General features: G+C 43.6%; 1 protein-coding gene across 11 annotated transcripts in view; it reads right to left on the minus strand.

Moving 5' to 3' along the window:
* Positions 1-18358, minus strand: part of Acvr1 (activin A receptor type 1) — a 119603-nt gene that overhangs the window by 68027 nt on the left and 33218 nt on the right. For 6 of the 11 annotated variants that reach the window (XM_039105904.2, XM_039105896.2, XM_039105906.2 and 3 more), the window contains one exon: positions 473-744. The gene's annotated coding sequence lies outside the window, so the exon portion shown is untranslated. 11 annotated transcript variants of the gene reach the window in all.

Raw genomic sequence — 18358 nt, forward strand, 5'->3', positions numbered from 1 at the left:
TAGGCTCACTCATCACTGGAGTGCTGGTTATTACTATGTTACTGTCACATAAAGGACACTGAGGAAGCATTACTTACACACAAATTAAATCCTACAAAATATCAAGTGCAAGGGAGAAGCCACAACATCTACCGTGTTTTACCGGTTTTAGAACAGTTGATATATATGTTTTCTACGTAAAACACTTCTCTAAGTCACTAGGTCCACATGTGGAAAAGGTGAGAAAGGAATAAAAAAAGAAAAGTATTGTGGTCCTGGTGGGAAACCAACAAGGGGAGGAGGTATGTTCTATACAGGGATATGCTACCGCCTTTTAACCGCTTGCCCAAAGCTAAAGACTGTGAAGCTATGACCCAGTAAAAAACCTTACCGTTCAGGCTGTGAAAGAACTAAGAACCAGCCCGCTGCCCCAAACTTTCTCGTATTAGAATTCTGTAAACCATCTAAATCAACACCAAGGCAGAAAACTTACCCTGTAGATTCGATCTGTGCCAAACAGCATGAAAAGAGGTGATTTGTTGGAAGCCGTGTGGCTGGCAATGCTGTTCCGTGAGGTCCAGGGAGAGCCTGACAGGCTACAGTCAAAGCCAGCTCTGGGGCACACCCAGCACAGGTTCTCCAGCAGAGAGGCACTGACTGCTCAAAGGGAGAGTGTGGAGGGAGAGGCTCTCCAGGAGTCTTCTGAAGCTGTAAGTTTCCCCCAGCAGGCTCCCTATAGCCAGACAAGCTCACCAGCACTGGATGCTGCAGAAGGAGAGAAGAAAGAAATGTGCTTAGCAGAGGAGATCGCTGCACTTCTGTGTTCACTAAAGGAAGTATATCTGACAAGCTTCTCCATTGGAACCATAAAGTGACAGCCCATTAGCAGGAGAAGCAAGGACGGAAAATCTGAAATGCTAATATGCATGTGTTGAGGTCAGAGAGCTGCAATGCTCTTTAAATATTTTTATAAATGACACAAACCCAGTAAGAGGTTAGTAATTCAAAGTCAAATTGCTTTAAAGCCCATATGCCACCTACTCTAAACCATCCTGAGACAGTCAAACAGAAAATGGTTATGAATATTATTTCAGACACTTTAAAAAAAAGGGGAGGAAAGAAAAAGTCTGAGCAGCATAAAGGCTAAGATGAAGTCTCCCTCCCTAGAATGGAGGTCCCTACAAAAGACAACAGTATAACAGCTAACTGATTTCTTGAATAAGTACTGAGAAATTGCTGGATTTGGTCCACCATCAAGGAACATTCTCCATAGCAGATCATACAGTTCAAAGACCCTGAAAACAATGGTGGGGACCAGGCACAAACGGAAGGGAAGGGGCCCCAGATAACTAATGGAAAACAAAAACCACCCAAACTCCCTTTTCCTTTAGGAAGAGCTGAAAACTAAAAAACACCAACATTTGCCAGAGGAAGAGGAAATTTCTATTAGAATCAAACTTTCCCATTCAGATCGTTAGCCAAAGCACCAGACCCCACACTCCCCTCAGCAAAGAGCTCCCAGGTTTTTAGCCTCAGGAAAGCTTTGCCAAGAGACCTCTTGTGTAAAGAAATCCCTGTAGAAAACAAACCTACAATATGGCATTCCTAAATAACCATGTGGAAAAGAAAACCTCCCATCTACCCTGGAATTCAAAAGAAAAGTTTCGCAGATGCTATCACACTATGCCTCTCTTCAGCTTAAGCTGGGGATCCCAATCCACTTGAAAGAAAAGTTTAGACAGGAAATAGCACGCCCAAAACAAGACACAGTAAAAAAAAAAAAAAAAAAAAAAAAAAAAAAAAAAAAAAAAAAAACTCTCTGAAGTGGCATCAACCAGAAATTAGCCATTCCAATCAATCACGTCACAAAGTCAGAGTGGTGATCATTCCTCCAATGGGTACCTTAAAAATATTCTTCACCCACAAACTCTTGAGTTTCCATGAACTGTTGAAGTGCTAGAACTTCTCTGGGCAGATCCTGGTGCTAAGGAAATACGATGGGTTCAGCAAAATGTTGCTTTGTGTGCTCGCTGTGTGTTTTAGGAGTGGGTTAGCCGAAATGGGTCAGCCAAAGCTGTTCCCTGGCCTGTCAAGGTACTAAGATGTCATCTACTGGCCAGCTAGGAAGAACAGAGTGCAGCTGCAACCGTGGTTGTTTCAGATTAGCAAAAAGGTAGTAGTAGTAGTTAGTAGTAGTAGTAGTAGTAGTTGTAGTAGTAGTAGTAGTAGTAGTAGTAGTAGTAATAGTAGTAGTAGTAGTAGTAGTAATAGTAGTAGTAATAGTAGTAGTAGTAATTTTTAAAACTAGTAAGTAATAAATTACTGTTGATACTTGTTTCTTGTTTCTTATTTCTTTGTTTCTTTGTTTCTTGCAATTCTTTGCTTAAAAACTACTGTTACTGAGTGCTAAGATGAAGTCTTCCTCCCTGGAATGGTGCCCCTACTAAAGACAACAGTATACCAACTAACTAATTTCTTGCATAAGAAATAAGAAATTGCTGGATTTGGTCCACCTTCAAGAAACATTCTCAGTAGCAGATCATACAGTTCAAAGACCCCTAAAACAATGTTGGGGACTGAGCACCATTCCTGCCCTGGTCTCCTATTAAACTACTACGCCTACAGCCTGTCATCTTTGACACGTGGAATTCCTTACTGTACTTCAATCATGTTCCCGTTCCCTTCCTCCATTCAGCCTTCTCTGACTATTATTACATCTTCCAGGTCTTTCTCGTTCTAATTCTTGGGTCTCCATATCTTATATCACTCAAGATGGTGCGATTCTGTACAGATTCCAATTCTGTAGTAGACTTTTCCCCAAACCAGTTTAAAGTCAGGTACAGATCACATATTACTCTACTGCTCCATTCTTCTTCACCATACTTAGTATACTTGGTACAGGATAAAAGTCAAAATAAAATTTAAATGTAATTGAATGTTTATTACCAAATGTTCCAGGCTACCTATAAATTGCACTCAAAACTGTGATACTATATATATATATATATAGTAAGGGGGTTGGAGAGATGGCTCAGTAGTTAAGAGTCCTTGTTTCTCTTGTAGAAGACCAGGGTTCAGTTCTCAGCACCCACATATTGGTTTATAACCATCTGTGACTCACACAAATGGTGCACACACATATGTATTCAGACCAACATTCATGCACATGAAATGAATACATCTAAAAAACTAAATAGATTTTTTTTAAAAGTTTGCAAGGATGGTAAAATAAAAAGTTCAAGTGTTGAACAAATCCTGAATATCTAAGTCTTCAAATGTCCCATGTAGAGCCTATCTGCCTACACATAACCTTCATGTCAGTAAGCAGCCTGGGCAGAAATAAAAGGCAAACGAAAATTGCTATATTCAAAACCGTGAGCCACTTAAAATACAATACAAACTAAAGACTTATGTACTAATTAAAATCTGTGCTAGAAGATAATTATGTAACAAACGACAACAACTTGAACTAGACTTTTATTGAGGCCGAAGCTTTTTCCTTAAAAGTTTGGCCAACGTATTTGCTTGGCTATGAGTTTTCGCCTCTGGCAGCTAACCAAGCCATGTGGATGAAAACCGAACCCATAAATCCTGACATGTTCCTGTGAAGGAGGGGAGGGTAGCCTCGAGGGGGGAAAGAGAGAAATCCAATCCAACGTTCTAACTTCAATGCTGGCTACTTAACACAGCTGTATGTTTGTTGTGCTGAGGTTTAAAAGAGCATGATTGGATTTAGAAACCCACGAGAGACATCCGCCCCTGAGAATGAAGTAATGCAGAGAATGCTTACACTTAGGAAAATAAGCAACAGAAAAACAAAACCAGGACAAGTCTCAACTCTTCCGTTAAAACCGTGTCCTTGGCTTCTAGCAACCGTGGCTTCCAAACATTGAGAGTTTCTGTCTTTCTTGAAACAATCTCCTATCCGTACATTCTACCTAGCTAGCCATATTACCTAAATAAACTACAGCACTTATTAAAGAAATTACCTAAAGAAGTGGGATAACATGAAAGAACGTAGACTTGGAAGCAGGCAAGCTGTGACCTTCCTACATCGTTTAACCTTTGTCAGTTTCCCCCCCAGAAAACCGTAAATATAAATAGCTCTCACCTTGGAGAGCGGCTAGGAATCTTGCCCGGCTAGACACTCGGCTCTGACCCTAGTTAACCACATTATTTATGTTGTCTGACTTAATCTTATCAACTACAGCAAACATGAATGGGAGTCCAATTCCTGTTTCATACATAAGAAAGTTACACTCAGACACTGTGAGTAAGTGACCACGGTCATATTTCTCCTAAGTGGTAAGACCAGAAACCATAGTTTTCTTACTTCAAAAGTTTATGCCCTCACTTGCCACCAACTTAAACTGTCTCTTGTTTTTTTGTTTTGTTTTGTTTTGTTTTGTTTGTTTTGTTTTTTTTTTTTTTTGTATTCTGAACTGAACATCCAGAGATGATTTTCTTAGGTTCCCTTTCCTATCTGGGTAAAGTATCACAGTAAGGAAACTATAAAACCTGCTGATACCAATGATTTGCATGACACTATCATGTCCTTTCACTCCAACACTAAGTTACTGTGGGGCTGGGTAAATGGCTCAGCGGTGCAGCCTTCAAGACTCCTACAGAAATAGTCTACCCTGGCTCTGGGGGTAAGTGAGAAAGAGAGGTCTGGTCTACCATTACTAGTAGAATTAATTCTGGATAGAGGTAAGGAGGACAGAAGGACATTAACCAGTTCCTAAAATTCCCAACAGCTCAATGAAAAAAAAAAATCGTAGCTCACATGTTCTGAACATCAGCAGCCCCAAAGGTTCTGAGAAGGAGATGGCGAGCGACCAAAAGTTGTCCACCACTGCTAGACAAATGAAGGGGTACAGAGGAGGGTAGACGCTCCCTTTCTTTCAAAATCTTCACAAATTTTAATCTTTGGATTTGGGGAGGAAATACGGGTATTTCTAAAAATCTCCAGAAATAATAAAAAAAAAATTCTTAAATTCTTTCCAAACACAACAAATATGGTTGCATAGGCCTGGGTCCCCTCAGCTACTCCAGAGGCTGAGAAATAAGGGAACTTGAGCCAGGGATTGAAGGCCAGCTTGAGAAACGATGATGAGGATAAAACCCAAACTTCTCTTTCTCGTGGACATGAGACAGTGTTAATAAGGCAATGTACTTGGTGATGTTGGCGAAAGATTATGGCCTATAAGAAATACTAAAACCTGGTAGACACTTGCAAACATTACTGAGTAGCAGCCTAAGACCAAGCAAAATGGCGCCTACAACCCGCTTTTACAAATAAGAGTTTTACTGGAACAGACACATGTGTTCATTTTACATATAGTGTGCTGGCTGCTTCCACACTGAAATGGCAGAGCTGATAGTTGTGACAGAGTCCTTATGGCTTGCAAGGCATAAAATATTTACTATCTAGCCCTTGGGAGATAAAGTTTGTTGACCTATACAATAACCTACATTCAAATCCACAAGCTACGTTAACAGTAGTATGCGTAGCGGAATATTGAAGCTGCCAAGTGAAAGATGTATTTTGCTTCTGAGACTTATTTCTTGGAATGCCACACTTAGGATTTGTATACAGTATGCTATGCATATAAACTGATTTTATTTGCAAGGATGACTCACCAAGACTAGCAGACTGGGCCACAAACACACGCTTATAACATAGCAACAGCTATAAGCCATCGTGACCGAGTCTCTCCTACGTGCCTCTCCTGCTCTGACTCCAAAAAATGTCAATCTATCCTATCCTTCAACCCACAGGGCCCTTTTAATCTCCTCTTATCTACTAACGCCTCTGTGTTGACTCTTTTAACTCTCCTAGAAGAATTATAATGTGTTTCCCATTGCCTGGATAACTGACTTTTCTTAGGTTCTGGAAAAACAGATATAGTACCCTATCCAAGAAGTCTTAGGGAAGAATTCTATCACAGAAGTGCCACCCTCCCTCCAGGTATACATCTATGGATGAGTAGGACACAAACATAAGATTTCTAAGAGGAGAAGAAGAAAGGCTTAGAGAAAGATGACACAATATGAAAAATAAAATTAAATCTTTAGGGTGTTTTAAGGTAAAAACATGTAAGTCTGCCCCCAGCCTACAGATCACCCAAAGAAACAAGGATGACTGTACACTCCCAGGGACTTGACTTAAGGCCCAACTATCAGAGAGGCTCTCCTCTAGAATTTAAAGTATAATTTGGCTGAGGAGGGGGACTCATGGTGGATTACTTAATTACTCGGTGTAATTAAGTCCCAGACTACACTTCTGAAGATAACCTGCTTATATTTTGTAACCTCTAAACTCTCCACTGAAGTGGTTTGGCGGTCCATCAAAACCCTTTTCATTTGTCCAACCAAAGACCCACTTACTTGTGCCAGAAACATAAAGAGGTTCAAGGATGAAACTTGAGAGAACAAAGGCAACAGGCCATAGTGGAGCTCCAGGCTTGCACCAGAGCCCTGGATTGAAGCCCAGCCCTGCCAACCGTCTGTCACGTGGTCTGACCCAACAGTTCATGCAGCATTCTCCTACAGGCAAAGCCAGCATCATGACTTCCCTGCAGAGCGGCCATATTGGAAGGGTATATGGCACTCGGTGGTTCATTACAACCAGCTTATGATAAAGTCAGGACTTAAGGAGTGAAAACAGGTAGCAATGAGAGTCACTGATGTTGGATTGTGAACAGGCCGAGACCTGACCACTTTAATCTATGGTTGCTGTATTGAAGTAGGTACTGTAAAAGGTTCCACACAAAAACCTGAAAAGGGGGACAGGAAACAAAGACCAAGAGTCCAATGTCCACAGGCAGAAGCTCAAAAGAATTAACACTCTAAATAAGAAGGCTACAGACCAGGGCTGGAGGGAAGGCTCAGTGGTTAAAAGCACTTTCTGCTCTTCCAAAGGACCCTGGTTCAGTTCCCAGCACCTACAGGGCAGCTCACAACCATTCATCCCTCCAGTTCCAGGGAATCCAACATCTCCTTCTGGCCTCCACAGGCACCATTCATACACATGGCACACAGAAATGCATGTAGGCAAAACACTCAGACACAGGCAAGAGAATACGTTAACTAAGTAGTCATCATAACAAAGGTTAGAGACTAAAATGGAAACCCACCCCCACCCCAAACTTACCACCTCACTATGGAGGAGGTGTGACTTCGGAGAGGAGTAGAGTCTAGCATGACAGAAAGACATCCCTCACAGGCAGCCTCACACACAGCTCACTCTTCCATTCTTCCCCATCCTTGGTCTCTCCTCTTACCTGTGCCCAAAGGTGTCTACTTCTTTAGTATGTGTGTTTGAACGTACATGTGCACTCTCCCAACCCATCACCCCTGAATGGAATCAGACTTGAAGGCTCAGCAGATTCCTTTAAAGACTGTTGGATTCAGCTTCCACGAGTACATCCCGCCCCAGCGCTATCCTCCCCCGACCATAAGGTACCCATGATTTAACTGTTGACTCACCCTCACCGGAACACAATAGTCCTTGATGATTACCTTCACACAGAACAACATCCAGGCTTTCATCAGCTCCTGATCTCAAAGCACCTTCACAGGGTTCGCAGGGATGCCACCCACTGGGCCAGGACCAGATTTTCTGGTTTTCTAATGGGGTGTCTAGCACTTTGGATCTACTCAGCTTTATTCTGGGGTGCTAAGGAAGACACTGCAGAAAGCAGGGACTCTGCATTTGACATCTTGCTCCTATTGCCAAACGCCTTGACTGAAATCTATATGGTTTAGACGGAGTCTAAATTACAGAAAAAAACAAATGCACTCACAATGGCAAACTCATACTTAAGAGCCATTGCCGCATGGCCTACCCTGAGCTACAGACCCAACGGAGGAACATAAAGAGCCAAGGGCTCCTAAACCTCCTTACTATACGCATGCCAGTTACTAACCTAAATGTTCATCACGTCACTTCCCTACACTAAGCTCCAACAACAACGACTGGAGAACAGTTCAACGTTCTAGCCTATTTGTTTTCGTTAGAATTATTATCTGCCCACGGGCGTATAGACATATAGACATTCCCACGGCTTCTAAGGCAACTGACCCTATGCCAAGAACACGAGAGTAAGAGGGGGAGGGCCGGAAATCCAATAAAGTTAAAAATAAAACATGAACAATGATTTATGCAACCTTGCTTCTGCGTGTATGTGTTCACCTCCTTGCAATCGTGTCAGACAAGCTGTAGACCTTGTAAGTAGCTGCCAGTCCTGTAATGAACAATCTAAACAACTACTCCGCAAATCTCATGGTGAGAGACACAGCCTCAGAGCTAGGGGTGCTGCCGTACACCCATGATCCCAAAACCTAGGCGGCTGAAGAAGAAGGCTTACTCCCACTTCTAGGCCAGGTTGGGCTATAAAATGAAAACACTCTCTCAAAACTAAAGGAAATAAGGAGAAACCTAAGTTCTTACATATTATTTTGTTTGGGTTGCTGTCGTTTTGAGACAGGGTCCCGCTATACCTGGCCCCCGTCCCTGGCTCCTCCAGCCTCCCAAATGCTAGGATTATACACGTGCTCACTCACTGATCCTAGGTTTTTATAACTGGATCACATCCTTTCCCAAACAAATCAACAAGTGCTCCTCAGCCCTCCGTACAGTGAGTTTACATTAAATAAAAATCAAGAATCCATCAATGATCCCCCCGGGGGGGGGGGGGAGAGGGGAATAGAATCAACTCTGCCTCTCCCACTGACTGCATAGGTATGCACCAAGTCATCCCTAGGAGCTTCCCTTCTCTGTGGGGTTGCACGTGTCTTAGCAAGGTGAGGTGGAGCAAGTGCTGAGCCAGTAACCTCATGTTCCTCTGAGCCTGTGCCATGGGATTCCGGGAAGTCCCTTACCTACTGCCTCTTACTGTGAAGTGCAGTATCCCAAGTCAGTAACCTCCCCGCTAGCTCAAAGCTCCTCAGATACTTCTTTTACTATTGCTAGCAGGTTTCTAGAATCATGCTAAAAAGGGATACTCTTTAATTAAAGATGGTTTTCCAATCTTCTCCTTGTACTGAGGATGGCAACAGCCCGCTCAGAAAAAGAAAGAAAAAGTAAAAACATTTTTCATGTTATGTCGCTGTTCTTATCTCAAAGATTTGCTTGGAATTTAATTTGCTTACCAATTGAGGGATAAGTGAACAACAAAATCCAGAGAGATGTAGGAAAGCTGGATGCCTGCCAGATTCAGCCCCGCACAGCCATAAGAACACACGCAGCACCCCAAAGCTAGGCACTATTGATATCGCAACCACCTGTGTGATCGGCTGCCTGGAATGACTCTTTCCTGGAAATCTGGCAAAGTCCGCCAGTTCAGATCAGCTTCAGCCTCACCTGCGTAAGCCCCAAGTCCGCCCGCTCTCTAAGATCCATGCCCTCTCACCGGGCACTCTCAAACCCCAGCAACACGGCACTCAGAATGGTCGTCAGCCTTCCAACGTCGTCACCCATTTCCCTTGCTTGTTTGTGGACTATCAGAGACAAGTAGTATTTTCACCTGAGAAACAGCGGGAACCGTCTTCTAAATGACAGCCCCTTAACAGATGTCAATGAAGTAGCCAGTATATCCTGATAGTGGATTCAAAGCATGAGGAAATCTCCAAAATATAAACGATGAGAAAGAGTTACACTAATGGCAAGAAGTAGGTCTTCTGGAATCCTTTTAATGTCAAAAGCAATACATACATACAATACATACATACAACACATACGTACATACAGACATACATCATACATACATACATACATACATACATACATACATTCCAGTGTTAACTTATTAAAAGTGAGCTACAAATAGTTCTTACTTTACACAGAGAGGTATGAACACAAAACATATACACTCACCCATGGCGTCCTACTCACACAGAGCAGCAAAGAAGTGACATCTATTCTAGCAGGACCTAATCCTTCTAAATCATGGAAGAGGGCAGGACTGAGGAGCAACCCTCAGACATCACGCTAACGATGCAGTGTTCCTGGAAGCTCAGATGCTGTCAGAAAAATCGAGAAAGGAGATGCTTCATCTTGCAAGAAAACTGCTCACTCTTTTTTTTTCCCAGAAAATTATTCCTGAGATGGTCATTTGGAGCCATGCCCCATACAATCCCAGCACCCGGATGTCTCTCATTGGCCTCCTTCCAGTGTGCTTACCAAATTGGAAGTAAAGGGTCTACAGTGAGAAAAGTTATGTTCTTCTTTCTATTATACCATGGATTGTAAAGAACAACACCCTGTGTATTAAGGACAGGGCTGCCAGTCTGTGGTCCTATGGGAGGTTGGTGAAATCTTTATGTGGGGGTTGGGGGTTAAGAAGGAAATCAGGTTATTGGGGCTCGTGTCCTTGAAGGTGACATTGGCACCTTTATTTATCCCCTGCCCTCACTCCAACACCAGCAGTAAACACATCTCTTCCGTTCACTGTGTTCCCATCCAAACTGACCATGCTACTTTACATCTAAACGAGCATAGAATAAAACTTCGATCCAAAATAAATCTTTGCTCTTTAGGGGCTAACCACCTCTGGTAGTGGGTCACAGCAAAGGAAAGCTGATTAACACCACAGCATAACAATGCTGTGCTCACTACAGTTATCCCTGTCCTTGTATGCCATGCCGTGTGTATGTGTACATCAGGGGATGGCTAAAGGCTGGTATAATTAATATGGGACAGCATCTAAGGATTCATGAGGCATCGGAAGAGAACTAAAAGAAGGGTTGGGGGGCCTATAGCTCACCCACCAAACTTGGGAGAAACCCCTCAGGAGGCTGTTAAGTTCCAATGATGCTTCAGAGAGGAGGTAATACGGGTGAAGGGCTAACGATGGACCTCTTTCCAGAATACATGCTATTACCAAGACTACGTTATCTTTGCTACTTGCGTACCCGGCTTCCACCTCTCAAGCAATTTTATATCAGTAACCACAAAGCACAGATGTTTGTTTTTTTTTTTTCTCCACACTTTAATTTCATGCCATTAAGCATTCAGTCCACTAACAGGATGATGGGCTCTTGATTTGGAGTTATCATTAATTAGGATAGTTTTGCACCCAGCCTCATTTTGATAGATTTGTCTTCAAAAATGAAACAAGCCTGCTATTGGCGGCATTCACACTCCTCATCACAAGCCTCCGGCTTCCACACCTGCACTTAATTTACACCCGCAGGAGCTGAAGCACTGGCTTTCTGGTCATCTGCGATGTCGCGTCTCCGGAGACGCATCTTACCTGACAATTGATAGGAAAGATCTATATTTACCATCAATAACCCAATTCCCAAAGGTGACAGAATGACTAACATAAATTAGGAATTCGCCCAGGGCCTTACGCACGCCAGGCAAGGGCTATGTCCCCAGTTCAGGACCTCATTCACAGAGCGGTTCGGTTTGATCGACTGCTCAGATGTTTGAGAGTGTTTCGTTATGTATCTTGGTTGGGTTGTCCTTGAACTTGCTGGGTGACAATGGCTGGCCTCAAACACGCAATCCTCCTGTTACTACCTCTCAAGTACCGAGATTACAGGTATGCATCACCACAACCAACTTCACAAAGGTTTTCTTATCATTCTTAATTAAAACGATCTCTCTTTGTCCAATGGTTAAAAAAAAGAAAGAAAAAGAAGAACTTATATGCATCTGTATATACTGGTTAGTTTTTATGTCAACTTGGCACAAGCTAGTGTCATCTGAGAAGAAAGGACCTCAATTGAGAGAATGGCTCCATAGGATCTGGCTGAAGGCAAGCCTGTAGGGCATTTTCTTAATCAGAGACTGATATTGAAGAGTCCAGCCTATTGTGGGTGGTGCCATCCCTGGGCTGGTTGTGCTGGGTTCTATAAGAAATCAGGCTGAGCAAGCCATGGGGAATAAAATAGTAAGCTGCACTCTTCCATGATCTCTGTACCAGCATGTGCCTCTAGGTTTCTGTCCAGTTTGAGTCCCTGCCTTGGTTTCCCTCAGTGGACTGTGATTCAGGATATGTAAGCCAAAAAACTCCTTTACTCCCTAAGTTGCTTTTGATCACGGTGTTTCATCATAGAAACAGTAACCTTCAGCCACAAACACGTGTGTGCGTGAGTGTGTGTGTGTGTGTATGTGTGTGTGTGTGTGTGTGTGTGTGTGTAGGATATAGTTCAGTGTCAGAGCACTTGCCCAGAACATGCAAAGGCCTAAGTTTAACCAAAAAAGAAAAATCAGACAAAATGCATTATTTTAATTCAAGAAAAAACAGAAATAATCTGTCGCCCCAGTGTTTCCCCATGAAGTGCCAACAGAAAGACTATAAGGACTAACCAGCACTGTCTGCAGAGGTTGGCTTCCCTCAGCCTCCAGTCCCAGGTGCCCGGAGACTATCTGAGTTCAGATGGCAGAGGAAGGGTCAGGCAAGGATTATTCAAAACAGCAGGGTCACTGGACATGGAGCCTGCTGGTCCTTCCCAGAGGCTACATGGGAATATGGTGGGTAGTTTCGGGAAATTCGAAGTGGAATCTCATTGGGATAGAAATGGCAAAAACAAAAACCAAAACAAAACAAAACAAAAAACAAAAACAACAACAAAAACATCTCATACTTTCAGAACTGTTTCCATCAAGACAGGATGTGAAGGGCTGGACACATGCTCCGTGGTTCAGAATTTGTACAGTGCAAGCAGAGGACCTGAGCTGGTTCCCAGCACCCATGCTGTGTAGCTCACAGCTGCCAGTATTTAAACTCACCTGTGGCTTCCATGGGCCACTCACGCACAAACGCAAACGCAAACCCATACCCAGTGATACATACAGGCATAATTAACTCTTTAAAGACAGGACAGGAAAGTACAATGGATACAGAAAGGAAATAACCTTAGCAGTCCCTGTGTTTATGGCTCACTACTGTTGACAATTCTTAGAAAAACCCAGTTTCAGATGACTAAGCCCTAGTCCAGTTGCATTTGTCTCTCTAACTTTGCCTTTCTACTTTTTAGGTCCCAAAGTGGAGTGTAAATCTCTGGGGTTTTAGAATGGCTCGATTTCTTCTAACATTGGCAGGAAGGAAAGGGCTAGCTTCTTAGTTTTAACCTGGAATGCAGCAGGGGCCTGTGGTAGTCATTGGAGTTTGCCTACACTGGCCTGCAGCCAGGCTTCTTTCAGGACAAGTCACACCACCGGTTCTACTGAGTCTCTTAGAACTTAGCACCAGCCCTAAGCTGCCTTAACACACCGTGAACCTTCCCCCGTTGTTATGTTCTTTGGACACACAAAGAATGTGGCCACACACATGTCTGGAAACTCTCTTATTTTCAATATAATTTTGGATGGACTTTCCAATCACACACACAAACACACACACACACACACACATACACACACACACACCAATAAAATATACCTTAATTCTACTTCTAAACTAAGGTCAACTCCTGGCACTCCTGGCCAAGACAAATGCGATCTTTAATGCATATCTATCTGTGTCTGTCTGTCTGTCTAACAAACAAGGTAAATAAATGCAAGTACTCCACCAAAGTAGGGTCCAGTCTGCACTGAAAATACACAAGTAGATTCTCTAGAAGAATACGAATGCTTCCTACCTGTCAGTAAAGGAACCTAGGATCTCAGACACCCAGTCACTGCACTACTGTTTCTCATAAACAACAGGAATTCATGGATACAAATATAGTTATCCACACACATACAGACACATATACATATACACATACATACACACATATATACACATATACACACACCCACATATACACATACATGTATACATACACATACATACATATACATATATACACATACACACACATACACACATATACTCACATACATACATATATACATATACACACATTTACTCACATACATACACATACACATATACATATACACACATACTCACACTGAATTATGAATGTTTCTTCAGTCAATGACCTGGTCTGAATGTTTGTGGCCTCCAGGACATTTGCATGCTAAAATCTCATCACCAGCATGGAGATATTAGGAGGTAGGCCTGGAAGCAGCAAGAAGACCCAGAGTGAGGGACCTCAAAGGATCAGTGCCTATGCAGGATAAATGGGGCTCCCTGGAGCTGCCTTTTGAGTCCTGCCATGTGAGCACACAGTAAGCTCCTCAGGTTTTATCTTGTTTTCCAAGGAAATGGCCAGCATACTGCACACTCCTCAGTCACAACCCACCCTCGTCCCTGAGACCACTTAAAACCCACCGTGAGCCCGACAGCCTGAGTTAGAATTCCAGCCTCACCATTGCTACCTTCAAGGCCATAGGCACTAACTATATGGTCTTCATTTCCTTCGTCTGTAAAATTAGATTAAAACTCATGCCTGCCCGGCACGGTTATTATAGGAATTATGTGAGCTAATACACATAAAGCTCTCAGAGCAGAGCCTGGTAGAAAGCAGCACCATTTCAAGGTGAGTTATCACTATTACCGACACTCCCGCGACCGTAACCCTGACCTTTATAACACTCATTTCCTTCCTTTCCTTAATAGATTTCACTTTTACCAACTTGGAAAAAAAAAAAAAACGGGCAGCTCAGAGGACCTGTATCTGCTGACTTCTCCCAGTCTGAGAGCCACAGCAGAAGGCATGGAGAGGCAGGCGCTGACTCAGCCCGGGTGGATCATCTTCACTTCCACTCTGAATAATAAATCACCTGGCAGTTCTCACAATGGACTGCAACGCAGGTCTGCCCACAGCCGGGCGAAAAACAATGGTAACAGCAGTGTTCCCTCAACCAGGAGTGTTTACCAGCAGAATAAAGGCGACCCTTCAGATTAATAACCACCGCATGTGCATCCCTATTCACATCCCTGGTTCCTATTCATGCCCCTGGCATCAGCTAGCAAAGGGGAAACTGAAACCAGAGCCCCACCAGCCAGCCGGCCAGGTCTTCAACACACATTACCGTTCTTCATCAATGCAGACACACACCCATCTACCAGTAATACTCTGGACCCACTTCAAGGACTATGAAGTGTAGAAAGAAAGGCAGACAATCATGTCTGGAATCCACCCAAGCTCTTGAAACATACAAAACTGACAGGGACGTTCTGACATTTAGACAATCCGCATGGAAGGGCTATCGTGACGTGTCAGAGGCTATCTAATATTAATTGCCAATGGGTCACATTTCCTCGGAGTGCCCGCTTTGGTTTGCCGTCTAAATGAAACTACAGGAGGAAAAAAGTTAACAGGCTTTTCCAAAGAACCTGAACATAGAGGTTCTGTCCAAAAGAGCAGTTTGTTCACGATCTTATTTTGCCATCTGTAATCAAAAGATAAACAAAACCATGCTTGGCAATGCTAGGCCTCTTGGTATAGCCTGGGAGTGATCTTTGGGGGAGAGGTTTACAGCAAGAAACTTTGGGACAGCTCATAGTCAGAAAGCAGTTCGCATGAAAGAAAGGCGGGCTATGTCTCAAAGCATACCTTTAACTGTCCCTCCCTCTGTATCTAATCTCAGTCTCCTCCAGCCTGATACTTCCTAGGCATAAACAAACACGTCTCATTACTGAGTGAGCCTATCACCAGGTATTTTCCTCAAGATTAACCTCCTCTAGTGCTAGCCAGAGGGGTCATGTGGTAAAGAGGGCTTATCGCCAAGCTGGAGGATCAGAGTTCAGTCCTTGAGACCCACATAGTGGAAAGAGAGAACCAACTCTTATAAATGGTCCTCTGCCCTCCACAAGTATGCCGTGATGTGCACACATGCACACACATACACGTGTGTGCACACGTGCCAAATAAAAATATTTACCAGAACACAATCATCTCCCCCAGAGTGCTTAGGTATACACCCTGCTCTCCTCAACTGCTGTCCTCTGACAACAGAAAGGCTTAAACTCTTGGGTGCTAGGTCCCCGTCCCCAGGTGGAATGCAGGGGGACATCTACCTCTACTGATGGCCACTGTAACTGTGTGTCAAAAATATCCAACTAGAGTCATGATATTTTCCTTCCATGTGGACATGAACATCTGTGACTGAGTTTGTCCCTCGGACTTTACGTGTCTTTCACCTACAAAATGAAGTTAAGGATGCCAACTTCCCAGAATTTTCAAAACAGAAAGAGGGCAAATTAACCTAGCCTGGGAACTGCCCGTCCTATCTCTTCAGTACAGTACAATTTTTCTTCCCTACTTTGGAAATCTAAGGGCTTTGGGGAAAGTATGTTCCCCTCTGAATGGAGCCCAGTGTGGAAGGCACTTAAGGAAGGTTTCCTGTGAGTCAAGGTTAAGGAACACAGAATGAGTACCTATGAGACCAATGTTGGATCATTCTATTACCTTCTAGAATGAGACAATAGGGTGGGTTTTTTTTTTTAAATTTGTGGGTGTGGGTATGTGTGTATCTGTGGGTGTATGCATATACACATCATATGTACACAGACCCGTATGATACCACAACACACTTGCAGAGGTCAGAGGACATTTGTGGGCTGGTTCTTTGGTGAATGCCCAGAATCCAACTCAAGTAATCAGGATTGGGGGTCAGCGTCTTTACCTATTAACCATCTCATCAGTGAGATGATATTTTTGTGTACTATTTGCTTTGAACGGGGAGATTCAACAATACTGGGAAGGGGAAACAATGTAAAGCAGTGTGTGATATCCATTTCTATGGTTACAAATTTGAGCTAACCCAGACATAAAGTTTAAAAACTGTCAACTAACTTCATTCTATGGGTAACCATTAAGTTTTAATCAGTTGTGGTTCAATTTCTGGAACAGTGAACATTAAGAGGGGCTCATCATGGAAATTGTCCGGGGGCGGGGTGGGGGAGGAGGGAAGAGAATGGAGGGGAAAGGACTGGGAAGGATAAAGAGGAAAGGAAGGAGGAGGAAGGGGAACGAGAGGAGGAGGAGTTGAGAGGGGGAGGGGGCAGAAACAAAAGAACCGCCCCCCAGCCAATCAGTGATTGCCGCTGCTGGCTGGAAATACTTCCTCCCTCTTCGCAGCTGTCGTCTCCCGCAGTTGGCACGAAGCGCTGCCAATCTGGGACTGGCTTCCAGTGAGGACAGCATTGTTTTATTGGCTACTTAGGCAGTGCACACACCATTAATGGAGTTTTTATCTCCCCTTTTTCCTGTCAGTACAGAACCAGCCAGTCTGACTCTGTTATTATCATTAAGAAAGCTTTTTCTCCCTCCCCCAGACACACTCTCTTTAATCCAAACAACATCTGGGAAACTCCTGCTCTATCATGTAGCAAGGAAATGGATATAGAGGGAAAGGTGAAAAAGTACAGCTCGATACACCACTGAACAACCAATAAATTCCCAACAGGCAAACTTCTCTTGAGCAGGGCTCACAAAGAGAAGGGGCCAGCCAGCCAGTGTCATCTCGAACTGTAGCAAGGCTATTGCCATTTTGACATGTAGCATTTCAAAAAAACAAAAACAAGAAGAAAGACATAGAGAGGAAAGTGATATAGTGCGAGATTTCCCCTCTAAGAAGTCCAATTTTAAGTAAAAACAATATTTAGAAGATTCTTCTTTAAAGTATGTTTTCCCTCAGAATGGGTAAATACAAGGACTATCTACAAAACATCACAGTGTGTCCATCACGAATGTAGGAGCTAACAGGAAAAACTTAAACTCAGATAATGCATCCGCTTGTCATGGTCTACTGCCTCCTTCGCAGCCGAGGTGACCTTTTTGTTAGACCGTGCTCTGAGACATCAGGTCCCTAAGGGAGAGCCCGCAAAGTCAACCACACTCCAGTTCATGTTGGAAGAAGAGCTCCCAGCCACTCTGCCCCAGTCCCTCTCCTCAGTCCTGCTGTCTGAAGAAACATGCACGTCCTGCTCTCTGCTGCATGCTCAAACAGGGCTTACGGGGACCCAACTGTAGGGTCCTCTCGGCATTGATCTTAAGTAAACAGAACTAAAAAAAATGTAAGAGGTCCAACACACAGGTGCCAGGCAGTCCCCCCCGCCCCTCCCCCACTCCACAGCGTCTCCAGCGCTCTCCCAACAGCCACTGGAAACAAGTGTTTACTTTCTCAGAAATGCTCATTACCCCACACTGAACCTCTGGGCTTAAGCAAAAGTTAACCGTTTACTTTTAATTTTTGGGGGGTTCTTGTTTCTATTTAGGAGAAACGAGGAAAAGAAAGTCACTGAGCGTCTGAGCTACAGGCTGGTGCTCCCTGGAAGCTGTGTCTAATGACAGTCTCCATAAGGTAACGTGATCCTCTCACAGTGGGAGACTTGAGTAAGCGCTGGCCTCTCTCTGCTCTCGACTTTCTATTGTCCCACCCCACAGGGCCAGCTGTTTCCGACAGCCAAATTGCAGCACGCTAGGCAATGAATGCTGTCAGGGAAAGGAATTTCCATCTCTATAA

Source organism: Rattus norvegicus, chromosome 3, assembly GCF_036323735.1.
Source record: "Rattus norvegicus strain BN/NHsdMcwi chromosome 3, GRCr8, whole genome shotgun sequence".
Classification (NCBI taxonomy): Eukaryota; Metazoa; Chordata; class Mammalia; order Rodentia; family Muridae; genus Rattus; species Rattus norvegicus.